A 7,547-nucleotide genomic window follows, 5' to 3' on the forward strand; every position below is an offset into this window, starting at 1 on the left:
ATGGCCCAGATATTAAGAAATAATAAAAAAGTAAAAGGAATTAATATAAAATTAGATGGGAAAAGTCATAGTATCAAGATTTCACAATTAGCAGACGACACAACACTATTTTGCAAGGATAAAAACGATGTGGTAGCTGCAATGAACGAAATAGAAATGTTTGGTTCCTTTTCAGGTTTACTACTAAATAGAAATAAAACAGAGGGATTATGGATTGGAAAATTGAAATCTTGTAAAGATAAAATTGTCGGGATTAAGTGGGGAGATAAACCTATTAAAGCTTTAGGGGTGTTTTTCGGACATGACAAAGAAGAATGCAAAAATTTAAACTGGAATGGTAAAATAGAAAAGATGAATAAATTATTTATGATATGGAAAAAACGAAATCTTTCTATTTTAGGAAAAATCCTAATTATAAAGACTTTAATATTGCCTTTGTTTACTTTCTTGGGAAGCGTATGTCTAACCCCAGAAAATTATATAAAAGAAATAGAAACCAGTAGCTATAAATATATTTGGGATGGGAAACCAGACAAGATTAAAAGAAACATGATGATTGGTCCATATGAGAAGGGGGGTCTTAAAATGGTAGACTTTAAAAGTTATTTTGTGGCTTTAAAAGCATCATGGGTAAATAGATTGGTAAATGGTAAACTTGAGACTTGGAAGCTTATACCATTTAAATACTTAAATGTCTCAAACAATATTTTGTCAATATTTAATATGAATTTTAGTGATATCAAATCGTTAAGATATCTTAAAGATATTCCTGTGTTTTATAAAGAAGTAATAAAGTCTTGGAATTTGACTGGCGGGGGGCAAACAAAACAACCAGACACATTTTTTGATATTAGAAAGCAAGTAATATGGGGAAATAAATACATAAAATTTGATAATTAACCAATTATATTTGAGAACTGGATTAGGAGTGATCTAATTTACATAAATGATATCTTAGATGATAAAATGTCATTATCAGAAATCTACATTCTAAACAAATTAAAGTTCAAAAGAAACTGGATCGCCGAATTTCAAAAATTGAAAAAATCTATACCAGCAGAATGGATTAAAATTGTTCAAAAAGAGAATTCTGTCAAAACTACAATTAATATTCAGAGAAATAAAATCGTATGGAAAAATAATTTTATTGAGACTACATTATTAACAAATAAAATGTTATACAACTCTTTGGTAAATACAAAACTAGAGTCGTCAATAGGGATACACAGATGGCTTAGAATCCTACCAATACAAGAAACTCTTAATATGAATTCATTGTACAAATTTATTTTTGAATATATGACTGAAAATAAATTAAAAATATTTAGATGGAAATTATTACATTATATTGTTCCAACTAAAAAACTGTTATTGCAGTGGAAAGTAACTAAGACAGATAAATGTAATTTTTGTAAGCAAGAAGAAGATTATGCTCACTATTTTGTGAAGTGTAGATATTTGAATACATTTTGGCAAAAAATCTATGAACTCTTTAGAAGAAGTAAAATAGATTTTGATATTAAATTGCAACATCTGGTATTTGGATATAAAATTGCAGATAGTAATTATTATTTTCTGAATTATATACTAACAGTATTAAGTTTTTCCATATATAAGTCATACTATGTATCCGAGCAGAGAACAAAAACTGTTGATGTCTTTAGCATTTTTGAAAATGAATTTAATAAAAGAATAGATGCATATAAATCAAGATGTCCAATATTATGGTCAATTAGAAAGAATTTTTAGCATTGATAAATCTCTGCATAAGACAACTATACAACTTTATATTATTTTTTATAACTTAATAAGTTAGATCAGCTGTTTATTTCCCTGGATAATCAGTGGAGTGTAACAGGGTAAATCAAGAGAAGCTTGGACTCTTGGTGAAACTTGTAACAAGCAAGATTAGATGAATAAATATTATTATGTTGTTAAAAAAAAAAAAGAACACATTGTTATCACAAGAGACATAAAGACAATTAAAAATCCTTTTCTAACAGGTACAACGTACAACAAACGGATTATAAGTGAATAGGTAACGAATAGGTAACGAATAGGTAACAGGGTATTTACCGTGCGCTGGAACGGGTACATGCGCGCTAATAGGGTCATTTCATCTCTAAGAACACATTGTTACCACCAGACTTATGGTCACAATTGAAAATCCTTTTTTAAAAGGTGCAACGTACAACAAATATATTAAAAGTGAATAGGTAACGAATAGGTTACATGTTATTAACGGAGCGCTGGGACGGGTACATGCGCGCCAATAGGGTATTTTCATCTCTAAGAACACATTTTTACCACCAGAGACAGGGACACAATTGAAAATTCTTTTCTAAAAGATGCAACGTACAAGAAACGTATTATAAGTGAATAGGTAACGAATAGGTAACGAATAGGTAACAGGGTATTTACTGAGCGCTGGAACGGGTACATACGCGGTAATAGGGGTATTTCATCTATAAGATCACATTATTACCACTAGAGATATGAATTTAATAGAAAATACTTTTTCTCAAAGGTGCAACGTACAACAAACGTTGCATTTTTATATGTAGTGTGAGTGCTCCAAAAATTCGATTTTGATATCGTCTATGTATGCACATATGTGAGCCGAATTTACACAAACGAAATATCATATTATCTTATGTTTTAAAACCGATAAATTTTGATAACTTAACATCTTCCAAAATCTGACCAATATGAACACTATTTGTTTTTGCCAAAAAATAGCGTTTATCCTATCAGAAACACAAATCCAGTAATATTGTTATACTTTATATATGAAGCATATCATTCATTCGAATTTTCGTGGATATAACATTATTTTGAAGAACACAAACACCTACATTCTACATTTGAAAATGCCTGTACCAAGTCAGGAATATGACAGTTCTTGTCCATTCGTTTTTGATGCGTTTTGTTATTAGATTTTGCCATGTGATTATGGACTTTCCTAATTGATTTTCCTCTGAGTTCAGTCTTTTTTGTGATTTTACTTTTTACCCCTACTAAAGTGATTATGCGTATAGTCTGTTACGTCTGACACGCATATTTTTGACGTTTTGTCAATATGTTGTCCTTATTTTAGACTAAAGTAAAATATGATAAACAATTTGTACTTTCTTTCGAAATAGTATTTACCTGTCTAGTCTATGGATATAAGTTTTATATAACTTAACTGTTATGATTTTATAGAAAAAGCTGTTTATTATAGTGTGGACTGGTTGATTACACGGTATTGACGCAATAACGTGCGTAACGTCACTACGATCATCAAAATTTGCTATTTTTTTTACAGATCGTAGTGCGATCGTTGCCTAGTGGGACTGTGGTATTACATTGTAGAAGAGAATAGACCATGACAATAATTTCTGTTTTGTTGCTCTTGTATTACTGATCTTTAAGTCTGTTTAGTTTCTTCGACTTATCAAAAGATCTTGCCTTGCTGGTCATTTTTGCGATTTATAGTGTTCATAAATCTATAATAACGCAGCTTAACAGAAAGGGGGTTTTCCCTAAATATCGTAGTTTTCATGAAAAAAGTCAAAAAGAAAAAGAAAATCGTAAAATTTGTCATTAATTTTATTGGCAATAACTACAAAAAGAGCTTCACCTCCCCCACCCATTTTAAAAAAAAATCTTTCTCTCAAGATATGGTCATAATCTCAATTGAAATTTTTATTAGAGTTTGCAACCATAATTACCTAATTGTACAATAACCATGAAACCCTTGTGGACTTGTGTTTTCCTTTTTTACTCTATTTTCCTAAACTGTTAGGACCATAACCCCCAAAATCAATCCCGACCTTCCTTTTGTGATTAAAAACGTTGTGTATAAATTTCATAGATATCAATAAATGAATACTAAGGTTATTGTCCGGAAACCAACTCGGATGACGACGACTTGATGGAGAGTTGTTTCATTGGCACTCACACCACATCTTCCTTTATCTATTGATACCAATATACGACCGCAAATTTTTTTTTGCGGTCGTAAAAAACTAAAAAATTTCTATATAATTATCAATTCTAAGGCAGCAACCCATCAACAGGGTATCTAATGAGTCTTAACATTTCAGGGCAGATAGGTTTGCTCTGATCATGGAAGTAATATTTAAATATTACTTCCATGCTCTGATGAACATTTTTAAGTCAGATTTGCTTTCAATGTTTTAGTTTCAGCATGGATATGATAGGAAGTTCGACAAGCGGACTTCAAACGTTTAGAGTGCGATGCTGCAAAATCGTTATACGTATCTACTAATTTTAAAACTCGACAAGTCGTATGGATGCATGAGATCCGAACAAATTTTTGGAACCTCGTGATTGATCGTAATTACGGAACATACCAAAAAAAACGGGATGTGTACTCAATTGTCAAGGAAATGACATTTACCCATGTCAAGTCAGTTTTTCCAGGTTTTGCTGCGTATTTTTTATATTGAATTTTAATTAGTTTTTGGCGTAGGAAAAAAAAGGTGGTAATCTGCATGGATAATTGAGGTATATGATAAAATTTTAAGAATATACTGCTTAGGACCCAGCATGATGTTAGTTCTTTAAATGTATCGAAATATTTAAAGTTAAGCCATTATTTCCCCCAAAAAACCCAAATCGGCATGACGTAGAGCATATCTAGGACTAGTTGAAGGTTGTTTTAAACTTTTAAAATTTATTCAAAAGCTGTACAAGTAATCGTTGTTAGAACTTGATAACTAATCTATGAAGAGGCCATAATGATAACTTGTTTGTAATTATCCACCTATCTTAGCGTTTTAAAAAGACATGTTCTATAAATATGTTAAATAACATATTACGATATTTTACGATAGTTGCATGGATAGAGAAAACCATAAATATTTGTGTTACAACCCAGATAAAAATTTACAATCTTTATCTTAAAATTTGAGATATCCGGTACACTACGTGCGCATGACATTATTTTCTGCAAACACTCTACTTCAGAGTCATGTAATTTTCATAATCGATTTCCTTGTTCCAGTGAAAACATATTAAACAAAAATTAAAAATAATCTTAACTCTTTCCAAATACAGTTAACTTTCTTTTGTCATTCTGTTAAATATGGACCGATTTTTTAGATTGTTTCAGCTGTATTCTTCAATTATTGAACGGAAACAGGTGTCGTTATGCATGTGTAGGATTAAATAGTGTCCCCCATGAAATGATGTCCCATGGACAAAATTTCAAAGATAAGACCTATGAAATTTGGTCCAGGACATAATTTTATTATAAAATATTGTCCACTTCTATGTAAAAGTGTCCCTTGACAAGAGATTCTATTGTGACCTTCTTTGGACATCTTCTCATAGTGAAATCATGTCCATATTGCATAAAAGTCTTGTCTAATACCCAAAAAAAAATTTAACAAAAAATAATAAGACTAAATTGACATTTGTTTTTAAATATAATAGGAATCTATGAATTGTTTTAGCATCTTTGAATTGTCCTTTTTAACAAGATCAATAATGTCATGAATAATATTCATAAATGCTTGATTGCTGTTTCTTCTTGCACATACCTTTCGGTCTTGTTTCAATTTGTCCTTATGAATTTCAAGTTTTAAAGTTTTCTCTTGTGTTTTTTTTTTGTCAACATGTATATAATACATTTCATTGTTTTAAATTTGAAACTGCTTTGCCTTCCTTCTAAATGATCTATCATTATTTTCTAATTTTTTAGGGTATTGACCATCACACACATAATCATACAGCTGTTTATAATTATCACTTTCCATTTTTGTTGACATCTGCGTTGTCTTTATTTAAATTTCAATTAAAATTTGATTAAAACATTTCAATGATTTCTAAATTATTTCCCTTCTTTAGGGACAGAAAAAAATAGCTACACTATGAAATATTGTCCTTTTTTGTGACATATTTTTATAAAACATCCATGAAATTATGTGCAAGTACTGGGGACAATTTTTCACTAAGGGAGACACTATTTTATAGTTTACAAATGTGATATTCTGTCCCATGAACAAAATTTCACAGACGAACTGTGAAATAATGTTCTAGAGGACACAATTTCATGGGACACTTTTTTGGCTTACACATGTAGCAATTCGCAAAGGGCCACGGGAGTTTCCTTGTTTATTTACATTGGTAGATAGAGAAGACCTTCGATTACAGATCATTTGATACGATAAGTTTCTGTAAACTATACAGATGAAGGCGGCATCGCAGATACTCCCCAAAGGAGTTATCGCATACTTGACAAACTTAGTCGGAACCTTTTATTTTCATAACGAAATCAGTGGGATTGGAATGTGGTAATATGTCGGTGGACAATATATAGTTTCTGTCAATATAATACTTCCATGGTTCCAGAGATATAAGCCGAAAACTACCCCCATGTTCTATTTGTAGCAATGGTGGCCATCTTGCTTGGTGGGTTGGGTCATCAGACACATTTTCTAAACGGAACACCCTAAGGATGATTTAGGCCCAATTTGGCCCAGTAATTTCATAGAAGATTTTTGTAAAAACTTACAAAAACTTGTGAAAAGTTGACTTGAAAGCGGTACGTCTAAACACCACCGAGGCCGCCTTGGTGCACTAAGCTCCAGGAAATGCACTAAGCCCATGATGGAGCAGTCAAATAAGCACCAAGGTCATTCAATACGATACAGATTTGAATTAAGAGCATACATTTAAATTTTGGTGTAAAATATTCAGAAATAAAAGAGTTATTAACATTTTATATGGCACGCGCCGATTTTGTGTAATGTGTCCAGTTGTCATATTGTTGATTGAATCCAATGGAGCTTGACGTATTTATAAATACTGCACTAAAGACATGAAACAAAGGTCAAATATGCATCAAGATCATTAATTAAGATAACTCATTATATTAAAAAAAATATGTTAAAAGTTGGTTCGATGATATAAAGAGTTTTAAAAGTTATTAATATTCTTAACATGACAAGCGCTCTACTTGTGTAATGTCTGATCACCTTGTTAATTGATCCAATCAATTCTGAGGGATTATCTTTTAACTAATAAATTATTTTCTTTGTTCCTAATTAGTAATGATAAAAGGGCTGTTGATCATTTCTGTGATGCTTTGTTAGAAAAAAAATATTTGGAAAAAGTGTTTGTTTGCGCTTTTCGAAATAAAAAGATTTGTGGAAATAATAGTAAAAAGAATAGAAATTGGCTTTTACTCAAAGCGGAGTATATTGTAGTCTATTTCTTTCTTTTTATTCTTCCCCATGTACTGTTTCAATATTTGCACGAAACACATGAAAGACAATGTCTCTGATCATTTAAAGAATAGTGTTGGTTGCAATGACAAAGATCGCTTACAAATCATTGACAATATTTTTTGGTCTACTGGACTTGTTACAACAGATGATTCTGTAGAATTTGACCTCAAATCCTATGAAATCGCTCAAATATATCCACAGTTTGCCATTTATTTTAAAGCTTATCTGAAAGATAGACTCTTTGATCATGTCAGTGTCCCAATGAAACAGCTTAAAAACCAGGACTGCTTATGGACAACTAATAGTTGC

Source organism: Mytilus trossulus, chromosome 10, assembly GCF_036588685.1.
Source record: "Mytilus trossulus isolate FHL-02 chromosome 10, PNRI_Mtr1.1.1.hap1, whole genome shotgun sequence".
In the NCBI taxonomy this organism is placed as follows: domain Eukaryota; kingdom Metazoa; phylum Mollusca; class Bivalvia; order Mytilida; family Mytilidae; genus Mytilus; species Mytilus trossulus.